We start from the raw sequence: 19,477 nt of genomic DNA, 5'->3' as shown, positions 1-19,477 counted from the left end.
ATACGTCATATACAAAAATTGACTTAGTAATTCATAATTACTTGTACCAAAATATTTTACCAATTATAAATCACAACAATTTGTATTTATAATAATTCATTCAATTTCAATTGTTTCTTTAAACAATAATTTCATCTGAGTAATGAAACAATTAGATTACTCAGACCGTATCTTATTTAATCAGATTATAATGAGATACGTAAATTTTACTTCCAAAATCGTCCGTCAATTTTCAAGTAATTTAATTAACTCGTAACGTTATACGATCAATTAAATGATCAATTAAGAGTGTTGCCCTATAGGTATGACCTAGGGGATCAACTGATCACCACCGTCGCACGACAGTAATGTCAAACTCTATTCAGCCAATCATTACCGATATGTGTGGACCAGTTGACAGTAAAAATTACTTCCCAATTGTATTCTTTATAATGAGACTTAAACATGTGATCATCATGATCAACAGTCGTGATCGCATTATTGTCGGAGGACACAAATTCCAACAATCTCCCACTTGTCCTCGACAAGTGTGCGTCACCAATTCTCTTGTCCCATTACTGTCTCCCACTCAATGCAAGGTGTCTTTCAGGTCGTACTTGCAAGTGATCATATCGAGAGTGGTTTCCTCGATCTGGAGAATAACTGATTGACCAGATTTATCCACCATGGATATATTCCGAGCGTGGCCACGCATTTCCAGTTCATTACTCCTCGAGTGGCCCTGAGATATTGTTATAACCCTGACTAGGGGTGGACAATTCCTATCGCACTCATTCCCTTCGACTAGCCACCACCATCATAACCCAAAATATGCCCATTTGACCCCATTTACGAAGGTCGTAGTAACATAAATCAAAGTTAATCTGAAACTGTGCCATCTCAGGCGAATAGTCTTTAGTCAAAAGAATCGACTCATTTGAATACTATAGTAGCTCTCGCCACGACCAGGCTATGTAAATTTGCCAGAACTCTATAAGCGGTCATTAGGCCCGACAAAATGTTCCTAACAGTCTGCCTATGTGATCGACTAGTCATCTCACATGACTCTATGGCACTTGAACTTGCCATCAATCACATCACACTCTAGTCACTTTGTAGATACCCGTATCCGTCGATATTGGAATTTATAGAGAACCCGACAAACACCCGATGATGATAGGACACATGTATTCTTTAGTTGTCATTGTCATTATTTGGAGCTCGTTTTACGATGTAGAATGGGCGTCGTCGATGAAATATTTTATTAATTTAAATGATATTTAAATTAATGTTTTTTTTAAGTGAGTTCATTTTATTAATTTAAATGATATTTAAATTATAGCTTTTTTAGGTGAATTCAATTTATTTTATTTTATTTTGAATTTATTTTCCCAAGTTTATTTTATTGAAAATAAAATAAATATTTGATTTGAAAAATCATTTTATGAGTATATTTGGTTTGAAAAATCATTTATTTTAATGTGTTAATTGATTTGAAAAATCGATTTGAAAAGCGAAGAAAACTCGTTTTGAACATGTGTTTTTGAGCTCGATTTTAGCTCGGTTTTTGAGCCCGTTTTCTTTACGAATTGGCACGAATCTCGAGTACACTAACCAACCTAAGCCACTACCCATCCAACCCCAGTTCGAACCCCATAACCACGGCCCAAATCCCATCCCAAATCACCCCCAACAGCCCGCATACAAACAGCCTACCCCCTGTTTTGCGTGATGAATCCCGAGCCCAAAACCCCCTCCAAACACTACCAAAACCCGTGCCCATTAACCCTAACCCATACCCTAATATCCTACCCATATTACCTTACCTTAATCACCAAGAAAACCCCCATACGAACCCTAGAAAACCCCCAAAAGCTGCTGGACAGCAGCTATGCTCGAGGAGCCCGTATGCCTCTCCCCCCTCTTTACCCTACTTTAACTCCTTATAAATACCACCCCTTCATCATACATTCATTCCTCGAAGTTCTCCCCACATCCTACCATCACTCACAAGCTTTAAACCTCAGAAACAAACCCTAATTGCCTCTCAAAAACCCCCCACAAAACCGACATACAAACTGAAACTGTTTGTGTGTCCTCCTCGAAAAACAATTCGTTCCTCCCTCAAACCTCCATCAAAACTCGAGTTTCTTGTTCCTAATTAACCATATAACATCCATCTACACATTAGACAAAGATTTACGAGCCAAATTGCCCTTAAGAGTACACGAAATCCCTCGAAAAACAGTGTTATACACTCTTTTTTCGCGATTTGTTCTGTCTGTCCAGATTCTGTTTGTGCTCGTTTTTCGTGCCCAATAACTCAAAACGAGCAGGGGTTGCTTTAAGATCTCTGTTTTCCTCTCTTTCTAGTTTTCAAAACATCTTTTAAATCGAATTTTCATCGTGAAACGAGGGAGAAATCGCTGTTTGAAAGTTGCTGTCCAGATTCGATAAAAAACGCGTGTTTGCTTTGTTTCTTCGTCGACGACGGCCTCTCGAGATAAAATCTACCATCGATTACGACCCAAGACGGTGTCAATGATACATGTAGGTTGAGGGTGCATCAAATCCTCCTCTTTCTCCTTTTTTATTTCGTTTTTATGTTTGTTTTTCTTATAGTTTGTTTTTGTTTGTTTATCGTTTTTATTTATCGTTTAAATTAACTATGAAACTAGTTTAGTCCGAGTATGAGTTAAAGTACCACCATGAACACCCGCGTTGACTTGAGATGGGAAAGAAACCGCTACATCAGTCGGTCGTACACCCCCGTCTCATTTACATATCCTCGTGTTCAAGGTAGGACATAAATAAAACGAACTTCTAACTTCGCTCCTCGTTTTTGACCCTTTGTTTGTTTCGGCCAATTCGACCCACCTTAGGACCATTCACATGTTAGTTTGACCTCTGATTATTAACATATAACTCATTTAGATGACATTAGATCGATTTGATAACCTAATTAGACACATTAGGGTACATCGACATAGCTTTAAAAACCGATTAACAATTCTGTAACTTAATTGAATTTATCTTCCCTTTCACTAATTTTCTCGCTAGCATGGAAGTGCGTGCTTAACACCTTTCCATTTGCACTCGTTGACGACTTAGAATTGTACCTAACCTAGTTCGTATTTATTTAATTCAATTTGTAATTAATTAACCTTTAATTTGTTTTATTTATTTCTAATTTTTTAAAAGTCGTTTTAATTATCTTTTATGGTTCAAAATCTGTAAATTTAATTTAATGAATTTTTTCGTAATTTATTTTACTGATTTCGTAATTAAAACATAATTAACTTTGCTTTTCTACAAAAACCGTGCCTTGCACGGGTCTGTCTGACTTCTGATCCGTGCACTGCACGGGTCTGCCAGTTTTAGTTTCTTTTCTTCTTTTGTTTCTTTAATTGTTTACTAATCCTATTTTAATAAATATGGATTGGTGAATAATTTTAATAAGTTGGGTTCAATTTAATTAATAAGTTGTACCTAATTTATTTCAAGCCTTTGTACTTATTTATTTTAATTTAATTAGTTTAATTCTAATCTAATTTGTTTATTAACTAATAATTCGGCTAACATCTTTAATTAGTCTAACTTAGCTTTAGCTTTTTTTGTTTACATTTGTTTCGTTTATTAAGACTTAATAGTTTAAGTTGTATTTTGTTAGTTTGTATTGTAATATGAGTCAAAGTAATTACGATAGTTGTTGTAATTAGATTGAGTTGTAATTTATTTCTCGTTGTGTCGGCATGAAATGCCGGGTTGTAATAGGATAGATCCCAACGGCTCCCCCATTTCCCCTAAGCCTTGTTTGCTTTCGTTTATATGTTGCTTAGATCAATCAACCCACATGCTAAATTACAACTTTGACAAAGTTAGTTTAGTTGCATCTAAATCGACATAGAAACTTCACATGTTACGGTTAAAACGATGTTTGCATTTCATATATCGTAGTAGCTATGACCTTGTTTGAAATCCATACTTGACTTAGTAGAGGCCGTTATTGACGGGCGGGGTTGGGTGTCCTTATGGGCTTCCCAACACGTACCCTCACCCCTTACTCAAGATCTATGGTTTGTGGATCCGTCTAAATACCATTGGATTACGAGAGTCATTCAAATCGAGTGATATAGGGTACAAGTCTTTATCTTTAATCACTCGTAGTCGATTGGCTTTATGCTTTTCGATGAAAGGTGTAAAGTTGACTTGAACGGTTCCAAGTTCCCAAAAACTTGGTGGCGACTCTAATTTGTCTTAATTCGATTCGAAAGAACCTCGAGTCGATTATGCCTAGTGTGGATCCCGCGGACGCAGCCTTCCCGAGGGCCTTGTCCACATTTGGCGACTCTACTGGGAAAAGAGGACTAGTTACACTTTGTTTCTAGGGTCTTTTCCTCCGAGGTGAAACTTGAAAAGAAAGTGTTGGAAAGTAAAACATTACTCATAGTGCTACGATTCATGCATAAACCCTTAAGGACTTGCCCGGGCCGTCCCAGCGTTTCTTCGTGATGCGTGGGGGCGACGTCCCACTATGCTAGGAAGCTGCACATTGCTCGCTTCCACTTCACCTCGCGTGGTTCTTGATGGTGGGGACGATCTTCTAGGTACTCTACCTTAAGACACCGTGCTCTATAAGACCGCAAAGGGATGGAGGGCATAGACCTTCTTGTAGAAGACTTGCCGAGACTTAGAGATGTCTAGGAGCATACATCCTTGTAACATGAGAATGACAATGTGCAAATTGTTTTCCCGAGTCTTTTCGAAATTTCCCATGTCCTTTTCAAAACCGAACTTTTGAACAACTTACTTTCAAAATAGCATGGTTTTAAAAACGCGAATGCTTTGCCCAAATAGGACTAGAATTTTCGGCCCAAAATGAGCTTTTATAGCCGGCATGCTGCCCATTTCAAATCTCATTTTCGAATCAATCTTTCGTTTTTTTCAAAACCAATCCAAAATGCCTCTCGAACCTCAACCAAGCATGAAATGCGTCAAGTCGTGTCCAGGTCATGGCCGTGTTAGGCCGGGTGTGTTTCGTTCTAAGAGTCTAGAACACGACCTTGTTGGGGCACCCAAGCTCACCTCTTGGGCCTTGAGTCATGTTGGTCGACCTTTTGGTCTAGGATAGTCCACAAAAACGCCCAAGCTAGGCCATTTAGGGCGTTTCACCCGAACCTATGGGCTATGTTAGTCCAATCACGGGTTTGGCCACACCGAGTCCGGTTTATAACCGATTTATGACAGTTTGAGTCATGTCGTTTTGTCGAGTCTAAAATGAACCAAGGTCTAGATCCAACCGTGAGTCGAACCTTTTGGTTAGTCAGTCTCGAGTCGAGTCTTTGCTTGAGTCGAGTTGGTGTCGTGTCCTTAAGTGTGCAGGGGCTCTTACTTTAAATATTGACTCGGTTCGGGGTTTTCTTGTAGAAAGGCCGCCCAAAACCCGACGTCAAGCAATGGAAGATGCTGTCAACAAGCTCACCGAGGCCGTGAACCTCATGATGACCCGAATGGATGCAATCGAATCTAAGCTGGGTGAAGATTCCCCTCTATCTACCCCACCTCTGACTGATCTGGAGAAACGGTTCAAGTTCATTGAAGACCGTCTGAAACTCTCCCAGGGGAAGAACATCCACTATGAGAATGCTAGGGCCTATGCCCCAGTTCAGGATAAGTTGCCCACGAACATGGTACTCACTGATATCCCAAAGTTTAAGGGCACAGAAGATCCGGTCCACCATGTTAAGGCCTATAAGGGGTACTTAGCACTGAAGGGAGTACCTGCTGACATGCTCTCTGAAATTTTCGCTCAATCTCTGGATGAACACCCGAAGGCGTGGTTCTACAATCTGGACCTTAAGAACTTCCCTACTTTCGAAGATATCACGGTGGAGTTTTGTAAGCACTATGCTGATAATGTTGAGATTCAAACCAACATAAGAACATTGGAGGTGATGACACAGAAAGACAAAGAAGGCTTTACTGAATTCCTTGCAAGATGGCGCGCTGAAAGCGTGAAATTAGCCAAGAAGCCTGATGAAGTTGAAATGGTAGATAAGTTCGTAAAGAATCTACGACCTATTTACCGCAATGCTCTGAAATACCAGAATTTTGGCTCTTTCAAAGAATTGATAAGAATCGGGATAAAGGTAGAAGATGATGTCATAAGGGCGGGCCGAAAGGCCGAAAGGGTACCAAGGGGCCTCATCGTCTAAGGGTAAGACCCCAGCAACGTCCCATATTGATGAAGCCATCAATCTCTTAGAAGGGCAATCGAAGAAGTCGCAACGCCAAACACCTAGGGCATTCACCGATATCGGATGCACTTATACATACGCTCTCCAAAGGCTCATAGCCCAAGGAAAGCTGAAGCCTATTGGTCCAACTCCGGACCCTCCCGCTGATCAACAAGGTAAATGGTATAAACCAAATGCCTACTGTGCCTTTCATCAAGGGAAAGGCCATGATACGGAAAGGTGCTATCGACTGAAGCACGAAATTCAAGACATGATTGAGAACGGAACGCTCCCGATCCCAGCTGTTAAACCCAATAACATCACCAATCCATTTGCCGATCACGCCAACTTTGTTTCTGTCGAAGACAATGTCGATTATTCCCATCTTATCCACCCATGTCACTTGAAAGGGGTGTTTATCGGGAAAATATTTGTGGATTGCTTTGAATTCTTGCCAAACCCGAAGAATGAAATTCAAGTCGGGAGTCTTGCTCTAGAATGTACTCCTCTCGTTAACGAAGTTAATAAAAGACAATTCGATTCACCAACCTTCATCACTGGCGTAGATCCTCAGAGGACTACCTCAGGATGGAGGCAGACCATCAAAGGGATCAAGGACTAGAACCGAGCATTTAAGCTGACAGCTGAACAATGGAAAGCTCAAAACTAGATTTGAAAATTATGAGTCGGATCTGTTTTCTTATCTTAGTCGAGTCGAGTCTAGGACTTTCTTTTCTTGAAGTTGAGTCGTTTGTCCCGCGATGACCTAGGGTGTGTCCTAGGAATCGTTCCTTTGAGTCTGTTAAGCAATTGCCTTTCTAATAAAAGTTGCAGTTTCGTTTCCAAATATGTCTTGTTTCCAATCCTCAATCATTCTGAAAGCATGATAAAATGCACAACACACTCAAAGAGATCCCTGGGGTAGGAATATGTCCCGTTTCATAATGTAAGGTACACTAGGATCCCGTGTTTGATTCCTTTACCTATTCCATGTCTGGCGGTAGAAAACCTCCATCAGAACCGGTGCTTTTGACAAGCTTTTAGATGATTCTATGACAAACCCGGACTACCTCCTTGTTTCCCCTATCGATGATGGAAGGCAAGCCCATCCCCACAAAATCACCCCCTCTCGAAGAGAGAAGATATCAACCCGTTCTAACAAGGAATTGTTAGTTCCTACCCAAATTAGCTGGCGAAGCCCAGTTTTCAAGGTGTATCCATTTATGACTAAGAGAATGAATAGAAGATCATTTTCAAAGAGAGAAAAAAATGAAAGAATGAAAAAATGAGAAAAAGAGAAAAATTGGAAGAATGAAAAAATGAAAAAAAAAAAAGAAAAATGAAAAAAGAAAGAAAAAGAAAAAAGATGTTGAAGTCATTGCAGAATGCTTTTGGTTGAATGTCAAAGTTACGGAAGCCGGAAGTCAATTCAAGTACCCATAGTTGAAGTTCAATGGGCGAAGCCCAAAAGCTTAAGTAGTAACCTCTTTACCCTCTAAGTCCTTCCCGAGACGATTCAAAAGGGATAGTCTAGGAATTTTGAGAATTATTCCACTTGTGTTGTTACACCCAGCCTTTAGGGTCCAGACATGGAAATTTGAACCCACGTCATTTTTCAACCCATTTGCACTCGTGGTTCATCAAACCCGAGACACCCATTCCAACCACATCAGCAGCCATAGCCCTTGGCCTTAGCACCACAAAACAAACCTTCAGAATGATGGTTAACCATTCCAACTTGTTATTACCAAGCTCCACATCCCAAAAGATCCAAGCCTTTTACACCTAACCCCAAACATGGGATTTAACGGTACTTTACAGGCTAGAATGGGATATGACATGATACCTTAAGTGAAACCTTCTAGTGTGTACACACAATCAAAATGCCATGTTTATGCACCAAGATCGAACTACGTCGGATTTGATTTCGCTCCACGCGAATACGTAGGCAGTCCTTCAGAATAAGGGATTCAATCCACTCATCAACCAAGTTGTCATCTTGTCGGTTTCTTACGGGTCTTAGCCAAGTCCAAATGAAGCCACATTTGTTTGAGTCGGTCTTAGCACTCGATGTAGGCTAGGATGAGGATATAGGTTCGGATGAATAGTATCAAGTCTCAGAATGAGCTTTATCTAACGGTTTAGGCAAAGATGCTGAGTCACATAGATGTGGGTTTGTGTTGGGAACAGAAAATATGAAAAACCCGCTGAAAAGAAAGAAGGCGTGGAAGAAAAATAGTAAAAACTCGCTGAAAAGAAAGGAGGCGAGGAGAAGAGTGACAGAATGTTCCCAACAAGAGTGATGTGTGATGTCCAACTGTTCTCATAAAATCAGTCTGTGTTTAGTGTCTAGGCGAAGCTAACGTTGTTGCTCCATGAGTTTAATCCACCTTGTCAATGCCAAGTGATCTTGATTCCCATGTGCCCTTGGGAGCACGCCCATGCCATACGATATCTCTGTCTCAAGTCCGGCGACCTAGTGATTCCCATTTGCCATCTTTTGGTGCCAGAATGGCCAATTTACATTTTTACCCCCAACAAGTCCATAATTGAATTAAAACCCGTGCACACTTACGATTTTATTTTCTTTTTTTGTTTTACGGTAGCGGGCTACGCCCACGTTGTTTACGAGTCTTACAGAGTGTCTGTGTCATGTTTCATGCTCACCCGTCAAGGTTCGATTTCAAAATGCCAAATATTTCAGAATTCCGAAATTTCAAAAACTTTTTGCGAATTATGGATAGATGATCCAAGTAGTGGTACATTTCAAGTCAAGGTTCAAATCTCAAAGTTCAAAATCAACATGATTCGTTTCAAATTCAAATTTCGGGTCGATGGCCCAACATCCAAGGGATTCATTTCAAATTCAAAATTTTGGTCGATGGCCCAATTATTCAAAATTTTCAACTTGTTCAAATTTCGGTCGATGACCCCATCATTCAAAATTTAATTTTAGGTCGACGACCCAAAGATTCCAACACTTCAACTTCAAACCTCGGGTCGATGGCCCAATATTCTAAGTGATTCAAAATTCGGGTCGATGGCCCATTTATTCACAATTTTCAAATTCAATTTTCGGGTCGATGACCCAGTTTTTCAAATGATCCAATTTCAAGATCGATGATCCAAATGTGCTTATGTGATGATTATTGCTAGTACATTTTCTATGTTTCAAATATAGCAGGATATGCTTGAATGGGGCTCTAAAGTCTTCGACTTTAGAGCCATTGCAAATGGGGCTCTGCGCCGTTGGCTTCGAGACCATTATCAAGATGAAAAGGATGACATCCACTCGAATTCAATTCAATACAAGAGTATGAAATGGAAGAATTCCGTGGCCGAAAGCAAATGACGAAAGCGGCGGCAACCTCCCGGAAAGTCCCGTCCCATTCGGACAAGCGCCAGAGATGATAAATTTTGGGCAAATGTCGGCGATGATGAATTTTGGACATACGCCAAAAGATGATAAACTTTGGGCATGTGTCGGCGATTCTTAAACTACGACGCGGTTTGATTCCGTCAGAAACGGATACGTAGGCGCCTAAGGATAAGGCTCAATCCACCATATATGCAATTTGTGGGTCGACGACCAATGACGATAATTTGACACGGCGAGAAGCAAGAGTCAATCCCAACGAAGTTTCGGGTATGATCTTTTCTTATGGTCAAGCGAGCTTATGTACGCAAGTCTAATGGACTATAAACGACCCATAGAATCCTCGGTCGAAAGGGACCTGGGGTATACTTTGACTTTCGCCTTGTCCAAGCCTCAGTCAAAGTGGGGGCTCTGTAGATACCCGTATCCGTCGATATTGGAATTTATAGAGAACCTGACAAACACCCGATGATGATAGGACACATGTATTCTTTAGTTGTCATTGTCATTATTTGGAGCTCGTTTTACGATGTAGAATGGGCGTCGTCGATGAAGTATTTTATTAATTTAAATGATATTTTAATTAATGTTTTTTTTAAGTGAGTTCATTTTATTAATTTAAATGATATTTAAATTATAGCTTTTTTAGGTGAATTCAATTTATTTTATTTTATTTTGAATTTATTTTCCCAAGTTTATTTTATTGAAAATAAAATAAATATTTGATTTGAAAAATCATTTTATGAGTATATTTGGTTTGAAAAATCATTTATTTTAATGTGTTAATTGATTTGAAAAATCGATTTGAAAAGCGAAGAAAACTCGTTTTGAACATGTGTTTTTGAGCTCGATTTTAGCTCGGTTTTTGAGCCCGTTTTCTTTACGAATTGGCACGAATCTCGAGTACACTAACCAACCTAAGCCACTACCCATCCAACCCCAGTTCGAACCCCATAACCACGGCCCAAATCCCATCCCAAATCACCCCCAACAGCCCGCATACAAACAGCCTACCCCCTGTTTTGCGTGATGAATCCCGAGCCCAAAACCCGCTCCAAACACTACCAAAACCCGTGCCCATTAACCCTAACCCATACCCTTATATCGTACCCATATTACCTTACCTTAATCATCAAGAAAACCCCCCACACGAACCCTAGAAAACCCCCCAAAAGCTGCTGGACAGCAGCTATGCTCAGGGAGCCCGTATGCCTCTCCCCCCTCTTTACCCTACTTTAACTCCTTATAAATACCACCTCTTCATCATACATTCATTCCTCGAAGTTCTCCCCACATCCTACAATCACTCACAAGCTTTAAACCTCAGAAAAAAACCCTAATTGCCTCTCAAAAACCCCCCACAAAACCGACATACAAACTGAAACTGTTTGTGTGTCCTCCTCGAATAACAATTCGTTCCTCCCTCAAACCTCCATCAAAACTCGAGTTTCTTGTTCCTAATTAACCATATAACATCCATATACACATTAGACAAAGATTTACGAGCCAAATTGCCCTTAAGAGTACACGAAATCCCTCGAAAAACAGTGTTATACACTCTGTTTTGTGATTTGTTCTGTCTGTCCGATTCTGTTTGTGCTCGTTTTTCGTGCCCAATAACTCAAAACGAGCAGGGGTTGCTTTAAGATCTCTGTTTTCCTCTCTTTCTAGTTTTCAAAACATCTTTTAAATCGAATTTTCATCGTGAAACGAGGAGAAATCGCTGTTTGAAAGTTGCTGTCCAGAATCGATAAAAACGCGTGTTTGCTTTGTTTCTTCGTCGACGACGGCCTCTCGAGATAAAATCTACCATCGATTACGACCCAAGACGGTGTCAACGATACATGTAGGTTGAGGGTGCATCAAATCCTCCTCTTTCTCCTTTTTTATTTCGTTTTTATGTTTGTTTTTCTTATAGTTTGTTTTTGTTTGTTTATCGTTTTTATTTATCGTTTAAATTAACTATGAAACTAGTTTAGTCCGAGTATGAGTTAAAGTACCACCATGAACACCCGCGTTGACTTGAGATGGGAAAGAAACCGCTACATCAGTCGGTCGTACACCCCCGTCTCATTTACATATCCTCGTGTTCAAGGTGGGACATAAATAAAACGAACTTCTAACTTCGCTCCTCGTTTTTGACCCTTGGTTTGTTTCGGCCAATTCGACCCACCTTAGGACCATTCACATGTTAGTTTGACCTCTGATTATTAACATATAACTCATTTAGATGACATTAGATCGATTTGATAACCTAATTAGACACATTAGGGTACATCGACATAGCTTTAAAAACCGATTAACAATTACAGAACTTAATTGAATTCATCTTCCCTTTCACTAATTTTCTCGCTAGCATGGAAGTGCGTGCTTAACACCTTTCCATTTGCACTCGTTGACGATTTAGAATTGTACTTAACCTAGTTCGTATTTATTTAATTCAATTTGTAATTAATTAACCTTTAATTTGTTTTATTTATTTCTAATTTTTTAAAAGTCGTTTTAATTATCTTTTATGGTTCAAAATCTGTAAATTTAATTTAATGAATTTTTTCGTAATTTATTTTACTGATTTCGTAATTAAAACATAATTAACTTTGCTTTTCTACAAAAACCGTGCCTTGCACGGGTCTGTCTGACTTCTGATCCGTGCACTGCACGGGTCTGCCAGTTTTAGTTTCTTTTCTTCTTTTGTTTCTTTAATTGTTTACTAATCCTATTTTAATAAATATGGATTGGTGAATAATTTTAATAAGTTGGGTTCAATTTAATTAATAAGTTGTACCTAATTTATTTCAAGCCTTTGTACTTATTTATTTTAATTTAATTAGTTTAATTGTAATCTAATTTGTTTATTAACTAATAATTCGGCTAACATCTTTAATTAGTCTAACTTAGCTTTAGGTTTTTTTTGTTTACATTTGTTTCGTTTATTAAGACTTAATAGTTTAAGTTGTATTTTGTTAGTTTGTATTGTAATCTTAGTCAAAGTAATTACGATAGTTGTTGTAATTAGATTGAGTTGTAATTTATTTCTCGTTGTGTCGGCATGAAATGCCTGGGTTGTAATAGGATAGATCCCAATGGCTCCCCCATTCCCCCTAAGCCTTGTTTGCTTTCGTTTATATGTTGCGTAGATCAATCAACCCACATGCTAAATTACAACTTTGACAAAGTTAGTTTAGTTGCATCTAAATCGACATAGAAACTTCACATGTTACGGTTAAAACGATGTTTGCATTTCATATATCGTAGTAGCTATGACCTTGTTTGAAATCCATACTTGACTTAGTAGAGGCCGTTATTGACGGGCGGGGTTGGGTGTCCTTATGGGCTTCCCAACACGTACCCTCACCCCTTACTCAAGATCTATGGTTTGTGGATCCGTCTAAATACCATTGGATTACGAGAGTCATTCAAATCGAGTGATATAGGGTACAAGTCTTTATCTTTAATCACTCGTAGTCGATTGGCTTTATGCTTTTCGATGAAAGGTGTAAAGTTGACTTGAACGGTTCCAAGTTCCCAAAAAACTTGGTGGCGACTCTAATTTATCTTAATTCGATTCGAAAGAACCTCGAGTCGATTATGCCTAGTGTGGATCCCGCGGACGCAGTTCCCGAGGGCCTTGTCCACACACTTCGAGACGTCACCTCATACAAGTGACTATGGGCAAATACTATGTTAATCCGTGTTCACTTTAACGGGGTTCAATTGTCACTACAACCCGTTGGATGTAACAATGTATAAATTAAAGATAAAAGACAAATGTGATTATGAACATGAACAAAAAAAACAACACTTTTATTTCATTTCAAAATCTAACATAGACTTGGTACACGTTTAAGACCCATGGACGCCATATGTCCATCATGTTTAGCCTGCGATAAAGGCTTGGTGAGCGGATCGGCTATGTTGTCATCCGTCCCAACCTTACAAATCACAATTTCCTTTCTTTCAATGAAATCTCTTATTACATGATATTTTCTAAGTACATGTCTAGATCTATTACTAGACTTCGGCTCCTTAGCTTGGAAGATGGTCCCACTATTATCACAATAGAGAGTGATGGGATCATTGGCGGTAGGTACTACTCTTAGACCTTCCGTGAATTGCCTGATCCAAACAACTTCCTTAGCGACTTCGATCTTTGCAATGTACTCACCTCCGTTGTAGAATCCGCGATTCTGACTTCCTTGAAGCTTCTCCAGCTTACGGCACCACCATTGAGCATGAAAACAAAACCAGCTTGTGATTTCATGTCATCTCTATCTGTTTGAAAACTTGAGTCCGTGTATCCATTAACACGCAGCTCAGTGTCTCCTCCAAACACTAGGATAGAATCCTTAGTTCTTCTCAAGAACTTAAGGATGTTCTTGACGGCAATCCAGTGACTCTCACCTGGATTTCCTTGGTATCTACTCGTCATACTCAAAGCATACGAGACATCAGGACGTGTTCATATCATGGCATACATGATTGATCCAACAGCAGAAGCATAAGGGATCGTCTTCATGCGTTCAACATCATGAGGTTCGGAGGGAGATTGAGTCTTGCTCAATATCGGCCCGGTTACCATAGGTACCAATCCCCTTTTGGATTTGTCCATGCTGAACCGTCGAAGAATCTTATCAACATAAGACTCTTGACTTAGTGCCAATATCCTCTTGGATCTATCTCTATGGATCCGGATACCTAATATGCGTTGTGCTTCTCCTAAATCCTTCATTTGGAAGTGGTTACCTAACCACTTCTTAACAGAAGACAACATCGGAATATCATTTCCAATGAGTAGTATGTCATCGACATACAAGATTAGGAACACAACATTGCTCCCACTAAACATGGTTCCTCAAAACTTCGAGTGAAACCATTTTCCTTTATAACATGATTGAATCGATGATTCCAACTTCTAGATGCTTGCTTAAGACCATAAATGGATCTCTTAATCTTGCATACTTTGTTAGGATTTTTAGAATCAACAAAACCTTCGGGTTGTATCATGTACACCTCCTCTTCTAAATGCCCATTTAGAAAAGCGGTTTTGACATCCATTTGCCATATTTCATAATCATGAAATGCGGCGATCGCTAACAATATCCGTATGGATCTTAGCATGGCTACGGGGGCGAAGGTCTCATCATAATGGAGACCTTGGACTTGGGTAAATCCTTTTGCCACTAGCCTAGCTTTGTAGACATCATCATGTCCTTCTATGCCATTTTTGACTTTGAATATCCATTTGCATTGAAGGGGTCTTGCCCCTTTAGGCAAATCTACCAAGTCCCAAACTTGGTTTTCATGCATAGAATCCATTTCGGACTTCATGGCTTCAAGCCATAAAGAGGAATTTGGACTAGAGATTGCGGCCTTGTAGGTGGCGGGCTCGTCACTATCTATAAGCAACACATCGAGTGTCCCATCTTCTTCGATAAGTCCCACATATCGATCGGGATGGCGAATTACTCGACTCGTTCTTCTTAGTGGAGGAGGTATAACCGCGTTAGACGACGAAGGAACATCTTCTTGCGTCTCTACCTCGGTTTGTGGCTCTTGAACTTCGTCAAGTTCAAAATTCTTATCCTAAGGTCTCCTCGCCAAGAGCTCCCCGGTGACGACAGAGGAACCAACCCGCCTGCTGTGGCGGGGCGGCTTTTTTGTTTCACAATAAGACCTGGATTGTTAAATCTCATACCAAGAATACGAAAGGGATGATACATAATATATATAGTCAACTGGTCAACACATATCGGTAATGATTGGCTGGCTAGAGTTTGACATTACTGTCGTGCGACGGTGGTGATCAGTTGATCCCTTGAGGTCACACCTAAAGCACGATTCCCTTAATTGAAAAGGTTAATTAGTTGTATACCGATACAGATTAATTAATTCCTTAAAATTGAATAATTCAATTTGTGAGAGAGAATATTGATATCTTATTGTAATGGGATTAAATAAGATTTATTTTAGTAATATAAAGCTTTGTTACTAAAATTATTTATTGTTTGAGAAACAATAAAGATAAGAATGAATGGTTAACTATAACTACAAGAATTTGTGAATTATAATTATATGACCCATTTTATTTATGTGATCAAGTATCACTAGTCAATTTATTGTATGTAATTTAATTAATTCATGAAATGATATTTAGGTGATAAATATGCATTAAATTAATTAATAAATAACATGTATCATATAACATGTGACATATTGTGTGACAAGTGACAAATTGACAAAATAAAATGGTAGTCTATTTTACATATGGACCGAAATATTGTAGGTAGTGGAGGATAATGGGTGTATTATTTTAATGCCTAAAATTATTATAATCATACCTATTATTACAAAGCCTTACACCTAAAATATTGATAAGAACAAAAAGTAAAAGGGAAAGACCATGCATTGGTCTTATACAACCCCTCCAACCGGTTTTGGGAGGTGAATATAGAGAATTTTATTCTCTTAATTTTTACTTGTCATTCATTCATATAACACATGCAAAAGTTCATGTATTTTCCTCTCTTCTCTCTCTTTATCTTCATAAAAAAGGATGAGTTTTGATTCAAAAATTGTTCAAAAGATTACTAAAAAATTGAAGGAAAAGTAGATCTATATACTTAACATATTCATATATGTTTTATGTTAATTTAATCATAAAATTAATTGGTGATCTTATGCATGCAAACAATAAAGAAATTAAAGAAGAAATATTCATCCTTACATTTGGTTTTTCGGATCAAAGGGCACAAGAGAGTTCTCCTACTCTCTTGTTCTTGAGCTTTCCTTAAAATGGATGAACAAGGTTCAAATTAGAACCTCTCCCAAAAGCATATACCCAAGGAATCTCTTAATAACTTATATATTTATGAACTAGTAAAATATAAGTTTAATATAAAATATGACACAAAAATAATTTTGTTCTCTTGAAAATTTTTGGTCAAGAGAGGAGATTATGTGAGTTTTATTTCTCTAGATTTCACAAGATGTAGAGAGTTATTTTCTTACACTACAAAAAAAAATGTTGTGTAAAAGGATGAATGAATAAATTGAAAAGAAAAACTCTTTTCTTTTCTCCTATGGTTGGCCGAAAAAATGCCTTGGGTAGTATGCCCAATGCATTTCATTTTTGCTCTTCACAAGAGGCTAGGCATGCAACTCTAGGGTTATCATTGTGTTTTTGAATAAAATAAATTAAACAACACAAACCCTTAATGCCCTTCTTATTTTCGGTTACCATGTAAAATGGTAGTCCATATTATTTTTGTCAATTTGTCAATATGTCGCATGTCACATGTCACATAAAATTGTTATGTATTTTTAACATATTAAAAATCAACGTATTAATAAAAAAACGTCATACACAAAAATCGACTTAGTAATTCATAATTACTTGTACCAAAATATTTTACCAATTAATAAATCACAATAACTTGTATTTATAATAATTCATTCAATTTCAATTGTTTCCTTAAACAATAATTTCATCTGAGTAATGAAACAATTCGGTTACTCAGACCGTGTCTCATTGTTCTTTATTGCCTAGAACGATTCTAGAAAATCTATTTCTTAAATAACATAGCCACAATGGTATCTTAGCCATAAAGATTACCCTTAAGTGCTTGCAGAAGCATTAAGGAAGTAAAGCAAAGTGTTTTTAATGCAATTTTGTGTAAGGGTGTTACACAAGTGACAATTGACAATTGATATTGCGCATGGTTTATGACAAAACCATAATCCGTTACGAGTCAATTAAATGATCAATTAAGAGTGTTGCCCTATAGGTATGACCTAGGGGATCAACTGATCACCACCGTCGCACGACAGTAATGTCAAACTCTAGTCAGCCAATCATTACCGATATGCGTGGACCGATTGACGATAAAAATATTACTTCCCAATTGTATTCTTTATAATGAGACTTAAACATGTGATCATCATGATCAACAGTTGTGATCGCATTATTGTCGGAGGACACATATTCCAACAATCTCCCACTTGTCCTCGACAAGTGTGCGTCACCAATTCTCTTGTCCTATTACTATCTCCCACTCAATGCAAGGTGTCTTTCAGGTCGTACTTGCAAGTGATCATATCGAGAGTGGTTTCCTCGATCTGGAGAATAACTGATTGATCGGATTTATCCACCATGGATACATTCCGAGCGTGGCCACGCATTTCCAGTTCTTTACTCCTCGAGTGGCCCTGAGATATTGTTATAACCCTGACTAGGGGTGGACAATTCCTATCGCACTCATTCCCTTCAACTAGCCACAGCCATCATAACCCAAAATATGCCCATTTGACCCCATTTACGAAGGTCGTAGTAACATAAATCAAAGTTAATCTGAAACTGTGCCATCTTAGGCGAATAGTCTTTAGTCAAAAGAATCGACTCATTTGAATACATATCGATCGGGATGGCGAATTACTCGACTCGTTCTTCTTAGTGGAGGAGGTATAACCGCGTTAGACGACGAAGGAACATCTTCTTGCGTCTCTACCTCGGTTTGTGGCTCTTGAACTTCGTCAAGTTCAAAATTTCTCCCACTCTGTCTCTTAGAAATAAAGTCTCTTTCTAAGAAGACAGCCTCGCAAGACACAAACACTTTGTTATCTTGAGGTTTGTAGAAGTAGTATCCTCGAGAATTCGAGGTGTAAACTACAAAGGTGCATTTTTCGGATCTTGGGGCAAGCTTGTTGTCATTCTTAGTCTTGACGTAAGCATCACATCCCCAAATTTTCATGTAGGATATATTAGGAACTCTTCCTTTCCACATCTCAAATGGAGTTTTTCCGGTGGCTTTAGTGGGACTATTATTCAAAGATATAATTGCGGTTTGAATCGCAAATCCCCAAAACGAGTTTGGTAAATCGGTTTGACTCATCATTGATCGAACCATATCAAGTAGGGTTCGATTTCTCCTTTCGGCAACACCATTGAGTTGTGGTGTTCCGGGTGGAGAAAGTTGTGATATAATACCACAACCTTTCAAGTGTGAATAGAATTCAAGGCTAAGATATTCTCCACCACGATCGGAACGTAGTGCTTTTATGTTTTTGACCAATTGGTTCTCTACTTTGTTTTGAAATTCCTTGAATTTCTTAAACGCTTCACTCTTATGTTTCATTAAATAGACATACCCATGTCTACTCAAGTCGTCGGTGAAGGCTATAAAGTAGTCATAATTTCCACGAGCGGTGATACTCATTGGTCCACATACATCGGTGTGTATGAGTCCCAATAGTTCACTAGCTCGTGTCCCTTTACCACTAAAAGGATTACGAGTCATTTTGCCAAGTAGGCAATATTCGCATGTACCATATGATTGATAATCAAATGGTGTAATCACATTAGTCGAAATTAATCTTTTGATGCGATTCTCGTTTATGTGACCTAATCGACAATGCCAAATGAACGCTTCACTTGGGTCACTTGATTTGAGTTTCTTTGATTGAATGTTATAAATATCATTTGTCGGATTTGAGGTCTCTAAAATGTAAATGCCATTGATGGAAGAAGCTTGGCCTATAACCAAATCATTCCTTGAAATAGTACAACGATTGTTCTTAATGACAAAACAAAATCCGTCCATGTCTAGCATGGCAATTGAAATAGTGTTTTTAGAGAGTGTAGCCACATAAAAACAATTATGTAAATACAACTCAAATCCATTAGGCAAAGCTAGAACATAAGTTCCTTTGGATTCGGTCGCTACTCGAGCTCCATTTCCAAGGCGTAGATCCACATCTCCCTTGCTAAGCCTCTCCACATCTCTTAAACCCTGTAAATGATTACAAAGGTGAGAACCACAACCGGTATCTAGTACCCATGTCGTAGTGGAAGTATAATTTATATCAATAACATAAATTTCCTTAGGAATTT

The sequence above is a fragment of the Silene latifolia genome, chromosome 4 (genome assembly GCF_048544455.1).
Source record: "Silene latifolia isolate original U9 population chromosome 4, ASM4854445v1, whole genome shotgun sequence".
NCBI classification, from domain to species: Eukaryota; Viridiplantae; Streptophyta; class Magnoliopsida; order Caryophyllales; family Caryophyllaceae; genus Silene; species Silene latifolia.
The sequence above is the reverse complement of the archived record's forward strand: the minus strand, read 5'-3'. Positions refer to the sequence as shown.